Source organism: Pinus tabuliformis, chromosome X (genome assembly GCF_031772625.1).
Source record: "Pinus tabuliformis cultivar Carrire ecotype Pingquan chromosome X, CPIR1, whole genome shotgun sequence".
Taxonomy (NCBI): Eukaryota; Viridiplantae; Streptophyta; class Pinopsida; order Pinales; family Pinaceae; genus Pinus; species Pinus tabuliformis.
The window spans coordinates 436,718,813-436,740,523 of record NC_142308.1 but is presented as its reverse complement, the minus strand read 5'-3'; positions in this window follow the sequence as shown (position 1 = coordinate 436,740,523).

Sequence of the window (21,711 nt, the reverse complement as noted above, 5' to 3'; positions counted from 1 at the left end):
GAGATATATAAAGAAATCATAATACTTATATTTAGTGAGAAGGTGGAAGCTTCCTCTTGCATAATATCAACATTTCTTTATGTAACTGCAACATTTACTTGACAAGTACCACCAAAGGTATACAAGTACAATAATAAATTAGGGATTTTATGGAATCTTTAGAAAGGAAGAATTCCTAGGGTTTTCAGATCCAAACCTTAAGTCTCATGATGTTATCTTACAAAATATCAATCTAGGGTTTCAAATCCAATTCTATACTTAATAAGGTTTCCAATTTCTCCCTAGACTACTTAAAAACCCTAGAGACCAAAAATTAGGGTTTTTATGATGGAAAATAATAAGGTTAGGGGTTTTCTTTAGGGTTTTCAAATATCAACTAGGGATTACAAAAACTTAGATGCCAACAACCTCCAATAATATGAAGATTACAAACTCTAAAAGAAATCTCAAAATCCTAATCCGATTGATACCTTAAATGAATAAAGAAATTATACATACCTCATGAATTACATACCTTAGTCCTCCAAGATTACAAGATGTCTGCTATAAAGGATTCTTCAAGATGTCATGATCTTATTGCTACCTTTAAGAGAGAAAACTTCCAACTATGTCGAAGCCAAAGGCAGCCTTCGAAGGTATTGTAATTTCCATTGATGTTATGATTCTTCCAATGAAAATGCCAACTCAAGATGTTCCTCTTCAAGGTGAAAAGATGCTTGCTTGTAAAAAACAATAGGTCTTATAATTCTGCCTAACTCCTTGCTCCATGTCACACAAAATTCTTCTTTGATGTGCCATAATTTGTAGGAGAGAGGGGTTGTTATTATGCTTGGCGATTATTGATATATATAATCATCACCAAGGCTAATAACAACCCATCTCTCCTACAAATTATGGAACATCAAAGAAGAATTTTGTGTGACATGGAGCAAGGAGTTAGGCAGAATTATAGGAACTATTTTTTTTTACAAGCAAGCATCTTTTCACCTTGAAGAGGAACATCTTGAGTTGGCACTGCCATTGGAAGAATCATGACATCAATGGAAATTACAATACCTTCGAAGGAAACCTTTGGCTTCCAACTATATATATCTCAAATTTTCTGAAAATGACTGTGGCCCTCTTAGGGTTACTCTAGGCTTAGACCAGACCTTCCAAGTAGGCTTAAAATGCCTCTATATAGTTCGGTATTGTTTCCTTTTCAAGTCAATTTCTTGCTGGTTGTTAGGGCTTTATATTTTTTTTTTCTTTCACAAAAGATATCTTAAACTTGTAATCTGGTTACACTTATAAGATTGCACAAAACCTTACTATGATTTCAGGATACTTAGACAATGCTCAGAACTTGAGTCTATTTTTCAAGATACTCGGTCTTGACTAGGCTTGGTACTTAGTTTCTTGGACCCTTGAAAAGGTGACACAAATACTCCTTCAAACTTTTCGATCTTCTAGCCTAGGTTTGTCACCTAATTTCAGAGGTAGAGTGGCTCATAAATATTCTTCATACTCAGATTTCAAGGAAAATGTATATAATGTCTTTTGGATAGGCTTCAAACCCTTAGTCTTATAAACAATAATGATCCTTTCGCTGCCTATTCCACTGACCTTAGCTCTTATACCATGTTGAGAAATCGTTAAGTAATTGAGTTTTATTATTAGATTAATTTATCCTTTTCTTGACAATTACTTATGATTCTTTTAGGATTCTTGTGTTCTTATCATGAAGATAATTACCAAACAATGAATATCACACACAAAAGTCAGAGACACCAGAGATAGGATACAAGCCAGGGAAAAACCCTTTCAAAGGGGAAAATCGAAACGAACTTCTCTTCTTATAGAAACAACTTCAAAGGGTACTTCCAAGACCCAAGACCCAAGACCCAAGAACAAATACCTTTAGGAAGATCAAGCCAACCACCAACAATTTCTTTCAAGACAAGATAATGCCATCAATGCTAAGAAAGGAAGATTCTTTTACAGTAGGAGTTTTTTGGCCTTCAAACAATGATTGTAATCTTCCTGCACTTCCTAGACCTGTAGTCTTACTGCATCTTTCAAACCTGTAGTCTTTCTGTACCTCTTGGACCTGTGGAAATCCTAGTGGTCACAAAAACTTCACATGAGGGTGTTGATCCAAGGTGTAAGATGTCCTTCTCTTCTTTGTTGAACTTCTGCTTATTCTCCAAGACCTTTGCACTTGTTTCTAGCCACATATAAAATTAGATATTGTTCTCCCAAGTGTATGTCTTCAAAGGGTCGAAGTCATTCTCTTTTATAGTCTTTGCATGGGCTAGTAGGGCCTCTTTAGGTCAACTTGAACATGACATGATGACTTGATATTGGGTCTTTATAGACCATTCTAAACAATAAAATAATATTTTCTTTCTTGTTACAAGTGCCCAATGGGGTCTTTTACATATTGAATTTGACTTTGACTCAAGAAAAAATCCTTAGAGAACACAATGGGTGCTTTGACCTAGGACCCAAATACTTTGAGCATGAAACACATGCTTTAAATAAATATTTTTATTTTACAAAAAAAATATTTTTCTGATAAGTACAATAATAATTACATCATTTCATGAACCAAATACAATTATGAAGGCCAATACCAGTTACATTCTTCAACATACTTGAAGACCTACACTCCAACATTTGAACCCTCTTTAGAATCTCTCTCTAAGGCATTTGTGTACATAATATTTCCTAGCCTCCCTTTACATTTTTGAGGACATGACTCATTAAATGATATTGGAAATGCTTTAGGAAAATCTCATTTTAAAAGTCGAGGAGAGAAAATACCAATATATTCACCACATACATGTGCATATGAACTTAGCCTAACTTGGTTGTTTACCTATAGGACCATTAGTGTGATTCGACCATTTAGTGTAGATATGGACTTTTAACAAGTGTATTTCTATAGAAATCAATATTATATCCAAAGTCTATACTTGGACCCAAAAGTTGGATAGTGAAGCCACTTTTGGAAGTAGGGCTTCCCTTGAAATAGGGCATATTTCTACCAAATATACTAAAATATCAAAGATAGGGAAATCAACAAAATATCATTTATAAACCCACTTGGTGGGATGGAGAAAGGAAGAACATAATTTGATCAACAAGGAGTCTCTAGTGTCCTCACAAATCCATCCAAACAATACTCTATCCTTTTGTGGCACCTCAAGTCTCCTCTAATTACTTTACATTCTCCCCAATCAACACAGTCTTCAAAATGAATAAAAAAATGTTCAGGAATTCTAACTCATTATCTTCCCTTTTTAAAAATCATTATCCCAAATAAACCAATGGAAGAACTTTTTTACCTCTATGTTTACCCTATAAATAAGTTTGTGATTTTGTAAACTAGTCTCTAATGTAAATAAGTATAATCTATTGGCTACAGTATTTATATCCATGTGGAGTACTTTTGTCAATCTTTTTGTGGGTGATGATTGGGTTTTCTTGTATCTATTAACATTAATGTAGAAAATGTCCTAATTTTCTCATCCATTAATATCTCTTCTCCCCTATTCTTCATTGTTGTTGCAAAATTCCTCTTTGACCATGCTAGATATTGCTCTTCATCAATTTAGTCCTTTAGCTTGATGATATCCTCTTATATTCAGTTGTGTTGACACCCTTAGCTCCTATATCACTTTGAGATGCTTCATCATCCAAAATAGCTAGGTCTCATTGTCTCTCATTGAAGGATGCAACCATTCAAGGAGACATTATGGATTTCCCCAATATTCCATATGTTTAATGAAGCTTTTGTTGTTGTCATAATCATGCAAAGGATGTAGCTAAATAACGAATACTCTAGAAAAAATGCATTGATTTACAAACTCAATGACATTTGGCCAAATATTGCATATCTTCACCAATGGATTCCCTACACTTGGAAGTTGTAAATCAAAGAAGAAGCATATATTTACCCTTGTGCCAAGGGATCCTTCATAGTAGAATTTGATGAAGTTGAGGATAAGGATTGGATCTTGAATTCATGTATGGGGATTTAGGGAAACTCCACTCTTTACTTCAAGCCCTAGATCCAAAATTTGAACCCTGTTTAGACTCTCTCTCTAAGGCATTTGTGTACATAATATTTCCTAGCGTCCCTTCACATTTATGGGGATATGACTCATTAAGTAATATTAGAAATGCTTTAGAAAAAAATATTTTAAAAGGTGAGGAAAGGAATTACCAATAGATTCACCACATTGTGCATATGTACTTAGCCTAGCTTGGTTGTTTACCTATAGGGTCGTTATTATGCTTCGACCAACTAGTGTAGATATAGAATTTAACACGTGTATTTCTATAGAAATCAATTTTGTATCCAAAGGCTATACTTAGACCCAAAAGTTTGACTGTGAATAAGTCACTTTTGGAAGTAGGTCTTCCTATGAAATAGGGCACATTTCTACCCAATATACTAAAATATCAAAGGTAGGGAAATCAAAGCAATATCATCACAAACCCACTTGATGGGATGGAGAAAGGAAGCACACAATTTGATCAACAAGGAGTCTCTAGTGTCCTCATAGACCCCCTCTCCAAAACCATCCCAAACAATACTCTGCACTTCTATGGCACCTCAAGTCTTCTCTAATTACTCGACATTCTACCCAATTAACAAAGTCTAAAAGAGGAATCAAAAAACGTTTACAAATTCTAACTCATTGTATTCCCATTTTAAAGTGAAATATCCCAAATAAACCAATGGAAGACCCTCTTTACCTCTAGATTTCTCCTATAAATAAATTTATGAATTTGTAGACTACTCACTATAAATGTAAAGAAGTATTTGGCTACAATATCCAAGTGGAGTGATGATCGGGTTTCTTGTATCTATTAACATTATTGTAAAAAATGTCTTATTTTTACCCTCCATTCAGCTCCCTTCTCCCCCATTCTTCATTGTTGTTGCGCAATTTCTTTTTGACCATGGTAAATCCTTGCTCTTCATCAATTTAGTCCTTTAGTTTGATGATATCCTCTTTTGTTCTAGTTCTCTTGCCACCTTTAGCTTCTAGATTACTTTGAGATGCTTCATCATCCAAAAAAGCTAGGTCTCCTTGTCTCTCCTTGAAGGATGTAACCATTCAAGAAGACCTTATGGATTTCCCCAATATTCCATATGTTCATTGAAGCTCTTATTGTTGCCATAATTGTCCAAAGGATGTAGTTGAATAGTGAATATTCTAGAAAGAAAATGGAATGATTTACAAACTCAATGGAATTTGAAAAAATCTTTTAGATATTCACCAGTGGATTCCCTACACTTGGAAGCTATAAATCAATGAAGAAGCATATATTTACCTTTGTGCCAAGGGATTATTCATAGTAGAATTTGATGAAGTTGAGGATAGAGATTGAATCTTGAATTCTAGTATGGGGCTTTGGAGAAACTCCACTCTTCACTTGAAGTCATGGACTCCAAACTTTGAACTCTCTTTAGACTCTCTCTATCTAAGGCACTTGTCTACTTAAGATTTCCTAGCCTGCATTTACATTTTTGGGGATATGACTCATTAGTGATATTAGAAATGCTTTAGGAAATCTTCATTTTAAAAAGTGAGGAGAGAAAATACCAGCAAATTCACCACATATATGTGCATATGTACTTAACCTATCTTGGTTGTTTACCTATAGGACCCTTATTGTGCATTGACCAACGAATGTACATATGGACTTTAACAATGGTATTTATCTAGAAATCAATCTTGTATCCAAAGACTATACTTGGACCCAAAAGTTGAACTATGAATAAGTCATATTTGAAAGTAGGGATTCCTCTAAAATATGGCACATTTCTACCCAATATACTAAAATATCAAAGATAGGGCAATCAAAGAAATATCATCACAAATCCACATGGTGGAATGGAGAAAGGAAGCACATAATTTGATCAATAAGGAGTCTCGTGTCCTCATAGACCCCCTCTTCAAAACCATCCCAAACAATAATCTCTCCTTCTGTGGGACCTTAAATCTCCTCTAATTACTTGGAATTCTGCACATTAAGCAAATTCGGACTTGCCCTTGTAGGAGGAAGTGGAGTCTCCCTGAACACCCCCATGACATTGGTGAGCTTGGCCAACTAGGTCAAGGAAGAAGTAGCAATTTAGAAGAGTTTGGAAAACTCTCAAATCCCTTCAGACAAAGCCAAAAGTGAACACGATAAAGAGAAAGGAAAGCAAAACCAATCACAGTGGTCTAAAATTTAAAAGAGATACACTGAAGTTGTTAAAAAAGTAAACACATTCTAACTTTGTGAAAAACAATAACAAACAAATGAATTGAAATCCATCATCATCATCATCATCATCATCATCATCATCATCATCATCATCATCATCATCATCATCATCATCATCATCATCATCATCATCATCATCATCATCATCATCATCATCATCATCATCATCATCATCATCATCATCATCATCATCATCATCATCATCATCATCAAATATCACCACCCATTAATATCGTATAATTCAAAATTAATACAATTATAATTTAAACTCATTCTCAGAAACGTTAATTATTAAACTCATTTTCAAGAACATTAATTATTAAAAACTTTCTTATCTCCACACTTATTACGTTAATAATTAAGAACTTTATTATCCCTACAATTACATTAATTAATACTACACCGACGTAAGTGATGCATACTGATTATGAATTTCATTAATTACATGCAACTTTATCGCGCAGGTTACATATGAGGCCGCAGCGTAAACAGTAATGGTCAATTATTACCCCACAAAAGGTTCAGGGTACTGTAGAGTACCGCCTTTTGCTTGCGTTCTATTGCTGCTGTTGATCAAACACCTGACCTGCGATGTGGCATTTATAATTTCTACCACTGCACTACAGGGAACGGATCATACAAACCCTTTCCATTCTTTTAAATAAATAAATACGCAAAATACAAATTCTTAACATAGCGTGTTAGTTGATGTTGGAACGAAGTTTATATATACCAATGTCATAAGAAATGATTTTGTAAAAAGTCATAATATTATAGTTATGTTGTGGATTGTCAACATTTCATCGAAGGTGTTTGACATTGTTGTGAAGTTATTTTCAATTATTTATAAGTTATGTTTTACTTTCGAGATATGTTTTATTATCAAGATATGTTGTTTGTTATGTTTTATTTTCGAGATATGTTTTATTATCAAGATATGTTGTTTTATTTTTGAGGGTGAAATTGAAGTGAGGTTATTGAATAAGTTAATGAAAGAGATTTTTTGGATTTTCTGGCTTTTTTCAGTTGGAAACATAGAATGAAGGTCTTGATTTAAGTCTTCTAACACATCTATATTTCCTATATCTACAGGGTTCAAAACTGTGAAGTCGACAAATTCTCAAAAGCTAGATGCAGTGTGGCGCCAAACAATATTCTCTTCTAGTCTTTTAATAATGGCATGTTACAGGGGTCTGGTCATATTTTGCTCTAAACATATGTTTTCTCGTGATGCTCTGTATTTTTGTCTTTGATCTCAACATTTTTTTTTTGAGATGATCTCTGATGCAATTTTTGTTATGTAAGTATATATGAACCACTCATAGAACCTGAGGTCTAACTAATATATGTAACTCTTGTTCTCTCCCTCTGATCACATCGAAGTCTTATTTCTTGAACGACGTACTTTTTTTCAAATCAATGAAAGCGTTTTTTCTGTTTCGAAAAAAATGAAAAAGAAAATAAGCTGGGAAATACTAAAGGAAAAATAAAAACATTTTCATAAAAATATTAATTGGGTTTCCCAATGTACAAATTAAAATGAAATTTATTTTCCATTTTATTGTAATTGTGAAAGTAAGAGAAAACATTAAAATGAAAAGAATGATATCCCTTTATTAAGAAGTTGCATCTTCATAATTTTTGGTTAACTTAAGTCTATGTACATTAATTATCATTGAAATCATATTCTTCATTATAAATAATAAATTGGAGAGGTCGCTGATAAATATCATTCTAAATTCTAATTTTCTCCCATATAAATATTATTATAAATATGTTTAAGAGAGTTGATATTGTATGAATTACACAAGACAAAATATTGGAGGCTATAAGGTCGGCCTCAATTTCTTTATCTTTATGACATATATACGTAATAAAATTCACTAGTTGCACCAAAAGAGCTTTAAACACACAAAATTCATTACGAATGTCTCACCACATGTATCCATTCTTTTCTTTTTTATTTGTTGACTCATTCTCATTTGTCCTTGTTTTTCTGGGCATAAAGAATCATCCAATCATTTGTCCTTGTTTTTCTGGGCATAAAGAATCATCCAATCATGCAATGTTGTTTGGAGTATCCTGAATATGTTTTATTTTGGACTTCTTGTCATTTTCAAGGGTATTGCATTATAAGTTGCATTGTTATCAAGAAAATTTAGAATTTTGTTTGGATCTATGTTTTTATTTAATTATTTTGAGTAAATTTGCGGACATTTACAAGCATTTGAATAGTCAAGAATTTCAATTTTTGATTGGTTTAGTAAGTTATAGTACTTCAATACAAGATTCATTTCCCTTTTTTTGTTAAATAAATGAACATTGAGTGCAATGAAGCATTATATGTAATTTTTTGGAAATTGATGATGACATTCTTATAGTTGTTTCCATTTCATGTACTATTGGTCCTATTTGTCTCAAAAGATGATATTTTTTATGCATTGCCTTCACAAGTTGTGTTGGTGTCTTTCCCTTTCAGAGAAAAAATTCAACCTCCTAAGGCTTGTTTTTCAGATTCCTTTATTATTATTATTATACAAGTACTACTCTTGTTTTCACTCACTTAGATATTCAAATAACTTATATATATATATATATATATATATATATATATATATATATATATATATATATATAGCTATCATCACATGCACTTCTTAGTGGACCAAGTGTTTCAAAAGAAAAATAAAATAAAAATATCATAAAATAATAATTTTTCAAAATTTATTCAATTATACTCATTCATTCGCATATCATTAGGAGACACATTTGTGAATTCAATATGAAAAACAAAGATGATATGGTCTAGATATTTAGAAAGCTATAAAATGATTTCATGCATTTAAGTATGATAACGAGAATAAGAAAACATTTGAGAATTTTCTATTGCTTGTCTAAAAGCTTTAGAACCACAAATGACATGCTATCCAAAAAATAGCTCTTTACAAAAGGCAAAAATAATTTTACATAATTTAAATTTTGAATAAAGTTAAGTGCCTAAATCACTTCACATAATCCTGATACTTAATGCAAATTTAAAGGAATTCTTCCCTAAGGAATGGGAATGGGGTCCCATGGACCTATTAATGTAAAGGTACCTAGAAGAGAAAAAAACTACAGTCAAGGATCGATTTTAGAAACATATAACACAATTCATAAAGTTGGATGATCAAAAACTAGGAAGAAAGTGGGGAGTTGATTCAAAACTAAATAAATAACACTCAACAAGTTATAAAATGATGACAAGTGGAATGAAATCTCTCTTTCTCTCTCTCTCTGATTATGATTTTCTCCCTTTATAAACTTATCTTTATCTTTGCAACTACTTGATAGTTAGGGTTTTCTTCTTTGTTTTAACTAAATAGACATCCATTTTTAGAAATATAAATTTAGGGATTTGTTCTCCAATCTATGTCCTACTTTAGATATTCCATATTTCCATTTTCATAAATAATTTTCAAAAATAATTTGGCGATAGTCTTGAAATTTGTCACGACTGTTATTTTGATTTTCCGAGTTGATATCCATAGTTTTAGCCATATATAATACTTTCAACATGTTCTTCATTCTCCTATCTTTCCAATGAATTCTCGTTTTCCTAAAACAGACTTCGAGAACTCAAGTTATGGCCTTTGTAAGTCCATGACTCAACTACCATTGTTTTCATGAAGTAACTCATCAACCATTAATTTAATTCACATAAATCTTGGCCTTTTGTTTATAAAACCACTTTACTCATCTCACATTTGTGAAGAGATTTATAGTGCTTTATAAATAAATGGGCTTCTGTAGTAGAAATAGACACATAATGTTACATGGCTTAGGCATAATGTGAGTTTTGGTTACCACCTCATTATCTAATCACCATACAAACTTATTGCACAACCATATATATCTAATTAATTTCTTCCAAATGTTACCTCATAATAGGTCCAATTAAATATCATGTATAATAAAAAATAAATATATATATAAAAAATATGATATGAAAAACCTTCCATTCATTAGAAAAAATCTATTAACACATCATATATTCCCCATGCCAAAATATTTTCAAGTGTTACCTCATATTGTATCCAACTGAGTGTCGTGTCATAAAGAGATATGTACCAAAAATATGGTATGCAAAACCTTCCTTTCATTAGAAAAAATCTATTAACACATTATATTTTCCTTGTACCAAACTATTTTCATTGAGCGATGCAAGTTTCTATCTCTATTCCATTATAAACATTGAGTAATTTAATAATAATCTAGATTCTATTTTAAAACCATACAAGTTTGTTCATTTTATTAGTCCCTGTCATCTGGCAATGGCCAGGGACTATAGTAATCCGAATGGGTTGATTTAGCATTAATTCGAAGTGCTATTTCGGATAGTGCAGTGGTTAGAGCAAGGTTTTAAAATGCTCCGTGCCAGGATGACCAAAGTCTTCTGGTTTGCCATCTTATTTGGCCTCTTCCCGAGGCGGGAGAGGCTGGAGCTTAGGCTATTTTCCTTAGCCGTGTTTATTAATGCTGACCGTCAGAGGATTCCGTATATTAATGTTAGAATTACTTAACATTAGTTTGGATTGTTTGCAGTTTGAATTATTTGCAATTTTGGTTTGGGCGTATTGGCAGGCAGGTGTTCTGCATGCAGGTGCTGCAACTGTCCGTGCATGGCGGAGCCGAATTAACTGTTGCTTAATTTAGACCAGGTACCCGCTTTCGCTCTCGTTTTCTGCCTGCTTCACTCAACCCACCTATTTCCCTCGCTTTCTGCGTCTATCTACAAGCGGAAGGCGTTAATGAAAATGTTAAAGTCAAATAGCCATCAAATGCGAATTGATGTTGAGATGGAGTCCTTACAGAGGTACTTCTATTATCAGATGAGGCAGAACCAGAACCTGGAGATCAACCAAGGACTGACAGCGGGAACAAGGATTGGAGACTGCATGACTTGATTCCTCTTCTTCCACTGAGTGCTCGGGAAAGCGGGTAAGAGGGTTCTCCCATTAGGATGGTTGCTTCACATCTAGTGAATGAAGGTTTTTCTGAAAGCCAGTTCCAGAGTGGAAAGCTCCGTAGAATATGCCAGAAAGCTAAACGAAGAACCAAGACAGCCACGACAACAAGCATTCTTGATCTTGTGGGGGACTTCCATAAGGAGAATTGTTATGACAGAAAGAACAAGAAAGAACTCCATAAAGAACTAACCCGAAGGCGCTGACATGGTGGGCGAGTAAACCGATTCGATTAGTGGGCACGAATAATTATGCCTGGCCGAACGTTGGACTCCTCAAGACTCTTTCCTCTGTCAGGGGTCTCGGCTGACTGCGCTTTACCATCACTCGGGGGTCCAGACTCAAATTACCTGCAACTGCAAGGTTTAGTCGTACATGAGAAAGAATCGATTGCTCAAAACTTCCCATTCGGATTATATTATATGTCGTTCACTCCCTCTTAATTTGATCTATTAGCGGTTGGCCCAGCTACCCTAGTAGTTAAAGTCTTCCTTTCCCCTACCAGAGGCAGATGCTTGTCCAAATCCGTTCATCGCATATCATCCAGGTGCGTACCTGCTGTTCTTGATGCTGAAAGAGCACTCAAACTGACATTGGCGAAGGTGCAACAGTGATGAAAGTGTTGTGGTGCAGCGTGATTAGCAGGAACCCCCTCAGCAGAGGCAGATGCTTGTCCAAATCCGTTCATCGCATATCATCCAGGTGCGTACCTGCTGTTCTTGATGCTGAAAGAGCACTCAAACTGACATTGGCGAAGGTGCAACAGTGATGACAGTGTTGTGGTGCAGCGTGATTAGCAGGTTCTGCAGCAGTCTCTTCCAGAGTGGAGGATTTGGAGGAAACTTGTTCCGTACGCTAAGGTTCCTGAGCAGCCGTAGCCAGCCAGCAGCTAGAGACAGATGCCCAGCTCACGATGTCGCGGCAATAGGTTTTTAGAAGCTGGCCGATTACAGGAAAGTGCCCTAAGGAGAAAACCAAATTTGATTGCCATGAAGGGAATAACAAAAATAGCAATGGCGGAATGGCTGGTAAGATCCTAAGTTCAGTAGGTTATATGGCTTAACAAGTAGGGAAAATTCATTAAAGCAAAGGCAGTAAGTTAATGAAGCCTCCCCTCAGCTTATAAATTAGCAAGCTTAGTAATTCTAATTTTATATTAATGCTAAAGCGTTATAACATACATAAAGAAACCTGGGAGACCCTCCATTCAGTCCCTCTAGATTTACGTGTCTGAACCCCTCCTATATGTACTAAATTTATCCCCAACATCTGTTGGGCCATCACCTGAGCTGATTTGATGGGGGTTAAGGTAATTCAGGCCATTTGTATGTGTATTGTGTACACATTTCATTCCATTTCACATTATGCATGCAGCGTCCGCTACGTGTAAGTTACTTTTGTTGTTATATAATAAAGTTAGAAATGATTTCGTGGTTACCTCGCTTCCGCTTCTTATTTTGCTTGGGGTCCACTACATTGGTCTATTTCAAGTACTGTTTATGTTATTACATTGTTTTGATATATTTTAGCCTCTGCAGGGTTTCATTTTTTTACATAAGGTGTGTACGATTTAGTTTTTGATATATTTCAGTCTCTGTAGGATTTGAGTTTTTTTACCTAGGCTGTGTACGATTTCAGTTTTCATCTTGGCAATGGTTTTTTTTTCACCCTGGCCAGTTATGGTTAGCATTTGGGCCTGAAGGAGAATATGTATTTCTGTTCCCATTTCTACTGAAATATTCAAACAGGGAATCTTGAATATGAAGATGACAGACTTCTAAACTCTCCTCCAGCTCATAATTAGGTCATGATACATGTCTTGCATGGAGGTTATAATGAAAATTAATACCAGGACTCTAACCGAATATAATTGCAATTAGTACTAGCACTCTGTGGTTATTCGCAGGAATTAGGTCTTCAGTTGCACCCTTCAAAATTATAAACCTCAGTTGCTATTGTTAAAAAAACATGATTACTGAAACAATCTCATTTGCTATTGTTAAATAATTATGATTACTTAAACAATTGCTGCATTTGACATCTGAATATTGGTCAAATCGCCTTATATCTATAAGTCTGTCTGAATTTATGTAACTAAATTAGGGAATTCTCTATAGCTAAGATCTGAGCAATATAAGTAATTAGGCTTGAATACTGCTCTTTATTCATCATAGTACTTAATGGGTGGACATGATTTCCTTCAACTCAACCAATGTGCAAGTCATAAAGAGTGCCTTTGAATGCTACTTGTGTGCGTGTCATGCACTTTACTTTCCATCAATTACCAACTCACGGTCTTCTGTAGGGTTCCGGTCCAACCATTGCTGTGAGTATTATAGCTTTTTGGAAAAAGAAGAAAGTTTGTCATTCCTATAAAGTTTAACCCTCCATCTCACTGAAAGTGATCCAATTTTAATTAGCACTTGTATTCTAGACAGTAATAATTTTGTTCAACCTTCTTTCCTTTATGCTTTTACTCCCGCTAATTTTGAAATATTGGTTTTAGTTGCTTTTTTGGTGTGAAAATTGAAATTTGTCAAGGCTTATTATTAATTATCTTTTGTGTCTTTTCTAACCTTTCCACTTTGTGTCAGCAATTAAACAAGAAAATCATGATAAGCGATATTTTTAACGATTTTTCACAAACATTTTGAACTAGAAGCAAAATCTTTTAGCAATTAGAGATGCAAAGGAAATGAATAATATGCCTTTAAGAGAGAAAGAGTCTTTGGCCATCCATTCTAGTTATGATTTGACTAGTGCAGTAGAAGTGGGAATATTACATTTTATTCAAAGATTTGCAATTAAAATTTGAGATCAAGATTTACATGAGAAAGTTCACCAATTGTCATTTAAGGTTTGTTAGTGGAGTTAAGACAAAATCTGGCAACTAACATGTGCAACGTTTTGTAAGAAGAAATGCAGCCACTCTTCTGAGAATATTATAATTTATTGAGTTTGATGAGAAAACCAATAGAAATCAGTATGCTCTAATAATCAACTAGGCAATCTTTTGATGAGAACGTAAACTGCCATGTTGAGTCGAGAGTTCCATCTATTAGCAGATTTATCCCCATCTAAGAAAAATAAAAATAGTAATTTGTCCATAACTTTATTCTTTTAGCTTTATACAATCTTCACTTACACACACACATGTTATCTCTACGAATGGAGTGAGTGAGACTTTTTTTGCTCTGCAATAATGTTGTAGCATTTACGATCAGCTCAACGACAACTCTGATATTGTAATAAAGCTTTGGAAGATATACAGAACTGACATGGCTGGCCTAGCTAACAAGCTGCCGGAGCAGAGGATAACCATCTGATTTTGGAGCCCAACTGGTGGAAATGGTAGAATAGATTGCATGGTTGGAAAGCCACCTAGTCCCTCTCCCAATGCTATATTAATGTACTCTAAAGACAACACGGATTGTGTGGGTAGGAAGGCCAACAATTCAAACGATGCATAACAAGCATTTGATCTTTGGTTCTCTTATTACAGGTATTTGTAGGTAGTGTTAGCTCCATTAATTTTGCACAATTGCTGCCTACAATTATGGGATTTAAATTGCAGCCTTTCCTTAACTTATGGAAACCAACTGCAGTAGTTTCCTTAAGTTAAGAAAAGAAACTACAATTACTAAATCTATTATTAGGAGCTACTATAGTGGTCCATCACTTTGATTCGAGTTCTCTGCCTTGATTTGTGGGACATCTAACTCATAGCTTTTAGAAGCTTGATGGAAGCTTAGCTATATGTTCATCTGTTTGGTCCCCAAGCTCCTATCTCAAACCCCTTCAGTTTTACACCATCTAGCTGAGATAGCAAAGCTTGGAAGTGCCTTCAGAATTTTGTGTTCTTTTCCTTTTGCTTGGACAGAAGCTGGAGTGTCGAAGAAGAAGCAAGCAAGTGGACTGTGGCCTTCATCAAAACATCACCAATGGCTGGAGGTAACTCGTATCCCTGGGTATTAAGATTCAATGATTCTTTGAGTTTATTCCGCATGAAGAATCTTTGCTGAAGTTGTAGAATTTCTTACATTTGGTATCAGAGCCCTTTTACCTCTGCCTTGCTGTGTGTTGGCCAAGAAACGAATTTCGATCCACCGTTTCGTTCCATAATTTATTTCTTTTTGCGCAAACCTGTGTGTAGCACCTTAGTTCTGGCATACGCATTTGATTGTGTTTATATGCATGCGTCAAAACAACTGCCTGGGAACCCTTGCCGTACCAATTTTTGAGCCGGATGCTCGATCCTGTATTGCGGTTGTGGAAGTGGCCACTATGGCGAATGAAATCAATTTTGCTTTTGAATAACATTCCCGAACCCTGGAGCCATCGCCTAGGATTGAAAGCAAGAGGGTCTGTGTAGTACTTGCTGTCCAAGTTGGAGAATTCATCAAATATTATGCACGTCCATCCTTTGGGAATCGTATATCCTTAAACAATAATTATGTATTCAATTGTTAGAACTAGAAACCAGTGGTGTTATAACGCTGTAATTTCCTGAATTGGTGAGTGACAACGTGGCATACCCCGGATTTGTACAGTCTCGGTAGTTTTCCTCAACAACATGCCGTTAAAGAGTCCATCCCCTAATCTCAAAGCCTCCTTGATAACCTGGGAGAAGTCAATAAAATCAGCTCCATCTCTCCCATGGTAGTTTGAGAAGATAGGGATATAAATAGAAACCACTGAAGCAAATCGATGTTATTAACTTACTCATTTTGTATAAGCCATTGATTTATAGTCGTCCCATGAGAACTTCTCATTCTCTCCTTTGGTGCGTTTGATTGCTTCATGTTCTTCCTGCGTCATGTTAGTGGACATGAAAAAATAATGTATATAAAACGTCATATAGTTGTAGGGATATCAATATGTTTTCAAATTTGTTATGTGGTGTAAAATAAGCTTTCAAATTTGACTGTACTAACCCTGAGCTCTTTGATGGTATGCGGATTTTCGGATAAACGCATGGAGATCTCTACAAGGATGTAGATTTCTACAATGTTATTTATTTATATATGTAGATCTGGAAATGACAGTTGGAATTTATAATAGGGAGTTATGATAATTAAGTTTCCAAGTACTTCTTAATCGAACTAACTAAGTTATTTTTTAATTTTAAAATTATGGGCCAGTCAAATACTATACTTTATGCACTCTTTCACATAATAAATAGTAACATTCAGAATTAGAATGCAAAAATCCTTGATTAGGAAATCTTGGACAAATTTGACTGTTTTGGTTTTCTGTAAAGATTTTTGTTGGATAGAAAAAACATGCTCAGGTCAAATGTTGGCATTATGATCTATTGTTATTCGTTGGCATTATGATCTATTGTTATTCGTGAAAGGAGGGCCTATAATTACATCAATTATAAATTTATAAATTGTTATTAATTGGATTTGCTTGCAAATAATTCCCATAATGCTGAAATGAACATTAGTTCATTTACTAATGAATATCCAATGTAATGACAATAGGTTGAAATCCATATTGGTTCAATTTTTATTTTATTATTTTGAAGTTATATTTAATTATGGAGGTTCACATGAAATTTTATAATATTTCAAATTTTTTAGAGTCCATTTTGTAATTAATTTAAAATTAGTCTTAAATAAATTATGGGACAGTTAGACTAAGGAATGTAAATTTGATTTTAATTTTATCATGTGACCAAAATCGCTTGTTTGCTGGTCAATTTTTGTTGTTTTATAAACTTAAGGACGGAGCTTGAAGTCAAGCCAGCTAGCCTTCGAACTGCATTTGCTATGCAAGTGCAAAGTAGATCAACGCTGCTTCAGTCAATCTCCGGGTTAAGTTTATAAATTGAACAATCAATTTGTAGTCATTTTCGGTAATGCTGACTGCTTTAACCTTAATTTTGATTTTGCTGGAAAAATATTACAGTTATATGGAGTTTATTAAAATGTCATTTTGACTTACTCCTTTCAGTAAACATTATTTTTTTCTCTGGTTAAGTTTTGTTTATGCAGCAAAATAATGTCTAGTGATCCATATAATTTTAATTAATTAGAGAATAGCCACAACATCTTTAATTAAATAAAATTATATATTTTGTTTGATAAGATCACATAAAGTTTATTTAGACATTAAATTGTAATTAATTACACTGAATATAATAAATTTTATCCCACAGGAATCTTTATTATATTTATGTAATTAATTAGGATAAAGTTTCATAACCTACCCACAGGAGTTATGAATTAATAAGTTTTATCATAAAGTTTTATTGAATCTGTTTGAATTAAAAATTTAGCCCACAGGCAATTTTTATGTCATTTGATTCAATTCTTTTCAGCATGATTTACACTGAATATAATAAATTTTATCCCACAGGAATCTTTATTATATTTATGTAATTAATTAGGATAAAATTTCATAACCTACCCACAGGAGTTATGAATTAATAAGTTTTATCATAAAGTTTTATTGAATCTGTTTGAATTAAAAATTTAGCCCACATGCAATTTTTATGTCATTTGATTCAATTCTTTTTAGCATGATTTACATTGGTAAAACATGAAAGTTTATTAAGCCTCAATTTTAACATAAGCATGTGATTCTTTATTTTGATGCAGTAGTACAACCTGCAAATTTCTCTGAAATTCGTTGTGACATTCCCGAACTTAAGGGAGATAACTACAAGATTTGGAAGGAGAGGATTCTCCTTCATCTAGGGTGGATGGACATAGATTATGCTATCAGGAAAGATGAACCATCGGCACTCACTAATACCAGCACTGTAGCGGACATCACGCTTTATGAACGATGGGAGTGATCCAATCGTCTAAGCATGATGTTCATTAAGACCAAAATTTCAGCTGGTATTCGAGGTTCCGTTGATCAACATGATAAGGTCCGAGACTTGTTGAAGGCCATTGATGAACAATTCGTCTCTTCAGACAAGGCACTAGCAAGCACCCTAATTATGAAGTTCTCATCCCTAAGGCTCACCAGTGTGAAAGGTGTGCGCGAACACATCATGCAGATGAGGGACACTGTGGCTCAATTGAAGAAACTCGAGGTTGAAATATCGGAGTCCTTCCTAGTGCACTACATCCTGAACACCCTTCCGCACCAATATGGACCTTTCAAAATCTCATACAACACACATAAGGATAAATGGTCAATTAATGAACTCATGACCATGTGTGTTCAAGAGGAAGAAAGACTGGTGATGGAACTGGGAGAGAGTGCAATGTTGGCAACGCGTGGAAAGGGAAAATCTCAAGCCAATCGGAAAGGGAAAGGTAAAGTACCTCCCCAAGCCGATATCAAGAAGGTTTCCAAGTGTTTTTTCAATAAGAAGAAGGGACACATGAAGAAGGAATGCGCCAAATTTCAGAAATGGCTTGCAGACAAAGGGTTTGCAGAACCTAAGGGAGCCAGTGGGAAGTGAGCAAAGCATCTTATCAGGGAACAAGATGGGCTCGCATGTGGAAGCTATAGGAACATGTTATTTAACTTTAAGTAGTGGCTTTATTTTGGAGTTAGAAAAGACCTTTATGTTCCAAGTTTTTCTAGAAACTTGATCTCAGTTTCAAGGCTTGTACCTTTTGGATATTCCTTAAACTTTTCAGAAAAATCTTTCAGTCTATTCTATAAATCTGATTATGTTGGGAATGGTATTTTGTCTAATGGTCTTTACTGCATTAATTTACAAAACAATGTCACATATGATTCAATGCATGTTCACACTGGCACTAAAAGATGATGGTTATTAACACTTCTTCATTAATGATTGATAACACTTCTTCATTAATAACACATCTTCATTGATTCCCCTCTAGTGATGGTGAGCAATTGGTTTGCAAGCTCAAGAAGTCATTATATGGTTTAAAACAAGCATCCCGCCAATGGTATTTGAAATTCCATAATGTAATTTCTTCTTTTGGTTTTGTAGAAAACATTATGGATCAATGTATATACCTGAAGGTTAGTGGGAGTAAAATTTGTTTTCTTGTTTTATATGTATGACCTTTTGCTAGCAACCAATGATAAGGGTTTGCTACATGAGGTGAAACAATTCCTCTCTAAAAATTTTTGATATGTCATTGGAATTAAGATCCATAGAGACAGATTTCGAGGCATCTTGGGTCTGTCCCAGGAGACCTATATTAATAAAATTTTAGAGAGATTTCAGATGAAGGATTGTTCACCAAGTGTAGCTCCCATTGTGAAGGGTGATAGGTTCAATTTGAACCAATGCCCGAAGAATGACTGTGAAAGGGAACAAATGAAGAACATTCCATATGCTTCTGCTGTCGGAAGCCTAATGTATGCTCAAGTCTGCACAAGACCTGAGATTGCATTTGTGTAGGAATGTTGGGACGATATCAGAGTGATCCAGGTTTAGACCACTGGAGAGCTGCAAAGAAAGTTATGAGGTACCTTCAAGGAACCAAAGACTACATGCTTATGTATAGACGGACGGACAACTTGGAAGTGATTGGCTACTCAGATTCTGACTTCGCTGGATGTGTTGATTCACGCAAATCAACATCAGGATACATTTTTATGATGGCCGGTGGAGCTGTATCATGGAGGAGTGCCAAGCAGACCTTGATTGCCACTTCCACTATGGAAGCCGAGTTCGTCTCCTGTTTTGAGGCTACTTTACATGGTGTATGGCTTAGGAATTTCATTTATGGGCTTAGAATTATGGATTCTATATCTAAGCCATTGAGAATATGTTGTGATAATTCAGCTGCTGTTTTTATGGCTAAAAAAGTGGGAGTCGAAATAAACACATCGACATTAAGTATTTAGCTATAAGGGAATGTGTTAAAGAAAAGAAAGTGGTCATTGAGCACGTCAGCACTGAGTTAATGATCGCTGATCCTTTGACTAAAGGCATGCCACCGTTTAAATTCAAGGATCATGTATTGAATATGGGACTTGGTTCCATTATGTAGTTTTTTCATTGTATGGACAATGTTATTTTAATGAAATTCTTAATTATTGTGATGTTTTTTCTCATATTTATGTGCACCTTAAGTTGATTTGAGAAAATTCATTTAAGAAGGACCAAGAATAAACATAAGGTTTATTCATTAAGATATTGTTGCCACATAAATTATAATAAGAATAAATGCATAGTAATACATGGAAGATAATACTCGTCATTAGAGGACTTATCGCCATGATTCATGTATCTATTACTTAATACAGATTATCAATGGTTTTTGAGACATTAAGTTTGGAAGTATGGACCAAGTGGGAGAATGTTAGCTCCATTAAGTTTTGCACAATTGTTGCCTACAATTATGGGATTTAAATTGCAGCCTTTCCTTAACTTATGGAAGCCAACTGCAGTAGTTTCCTTAAGTTAAGAAAAGAAACTGCAATTACTAAATCTATTATTAGGAGCTACTATAGTGGTCCATCACTTTGATTCGAGTTCTCTGCCTTGATTTGTGGGACATCTAACTCATAGCTTTTAGAAGCTTGATGGAAGCTTAGCTATATGTTCATCTATTTGGTCCCCAAGCTCCTATCTCAAACCCCTTCAGTTTTACACCATCTAGCTGAGATAGCAGAGCTTGGAAGTGCCTTCAGAATTTTGTGTTCTTTTCCTTTTGCTTGGACAGAAGCTGGAGTTCTGAAGAAGAAGCAAGCAAGTGGACTGTGGCCTTCATCAAAACATCACCAATGGCTGGAGGTAACTCGTATCCCTGGGTATTAAGATTCAATGATTATTTGAGTTTATTCCGCATGAAGAATCTTTGCTGAAGTTGTAGAATTTCTTACAGGTAGGTCATCGTTTCTTCAAAGAACTACATTGTGTCTCTAGCATAGTTTTAAAACTCGGAACTGGTTTCAAACTGGAATTGGATCGACTCAGATCATGCATAAAATAATTGAATTTTTAATGAAAAAAATAATTTTAAGATTTCAAACCGTTAGAGACAAACTAAGTTTGCCCATTTGTATATCATGTAAGGGTGAAGATATCAAAATGGCAAAATTGTTTGGAAACAAAGTTTATGGTATGTAGTAGCTGCAAAGGGCTTATGTTGCAATTAGGGACCTTAATGGGGAGAAATTTAAGTTCAGTGCATGGAAGTTTGAAGATTTGACTTGAGAGTAGTTGCTTTTTTTTGAGATTGTACTATCCAAAACACGAAAAAACAAGGAGAACACAGTAATAAACAGCAGAATTTAGCCAAAGATTTCATACTATAACTAGTGGACGCCTTCTCCCGCAAGCCTGGATCCGCAAATATGTTTCGAATTGCCTTGAGGATATCGGCGTCGTCCGATTCCAGGGGCTTGTGATCAAACTCAGATTCAGACTTAACGAGCGGAAATCGAACATGGGTGGATCCCAGCATCAATTTGTTCTGTATGCTCTGCAAGAATTGGCTGTCGTCGTCCTCATTATCATCCTCATCTTCATATTCAGACACTT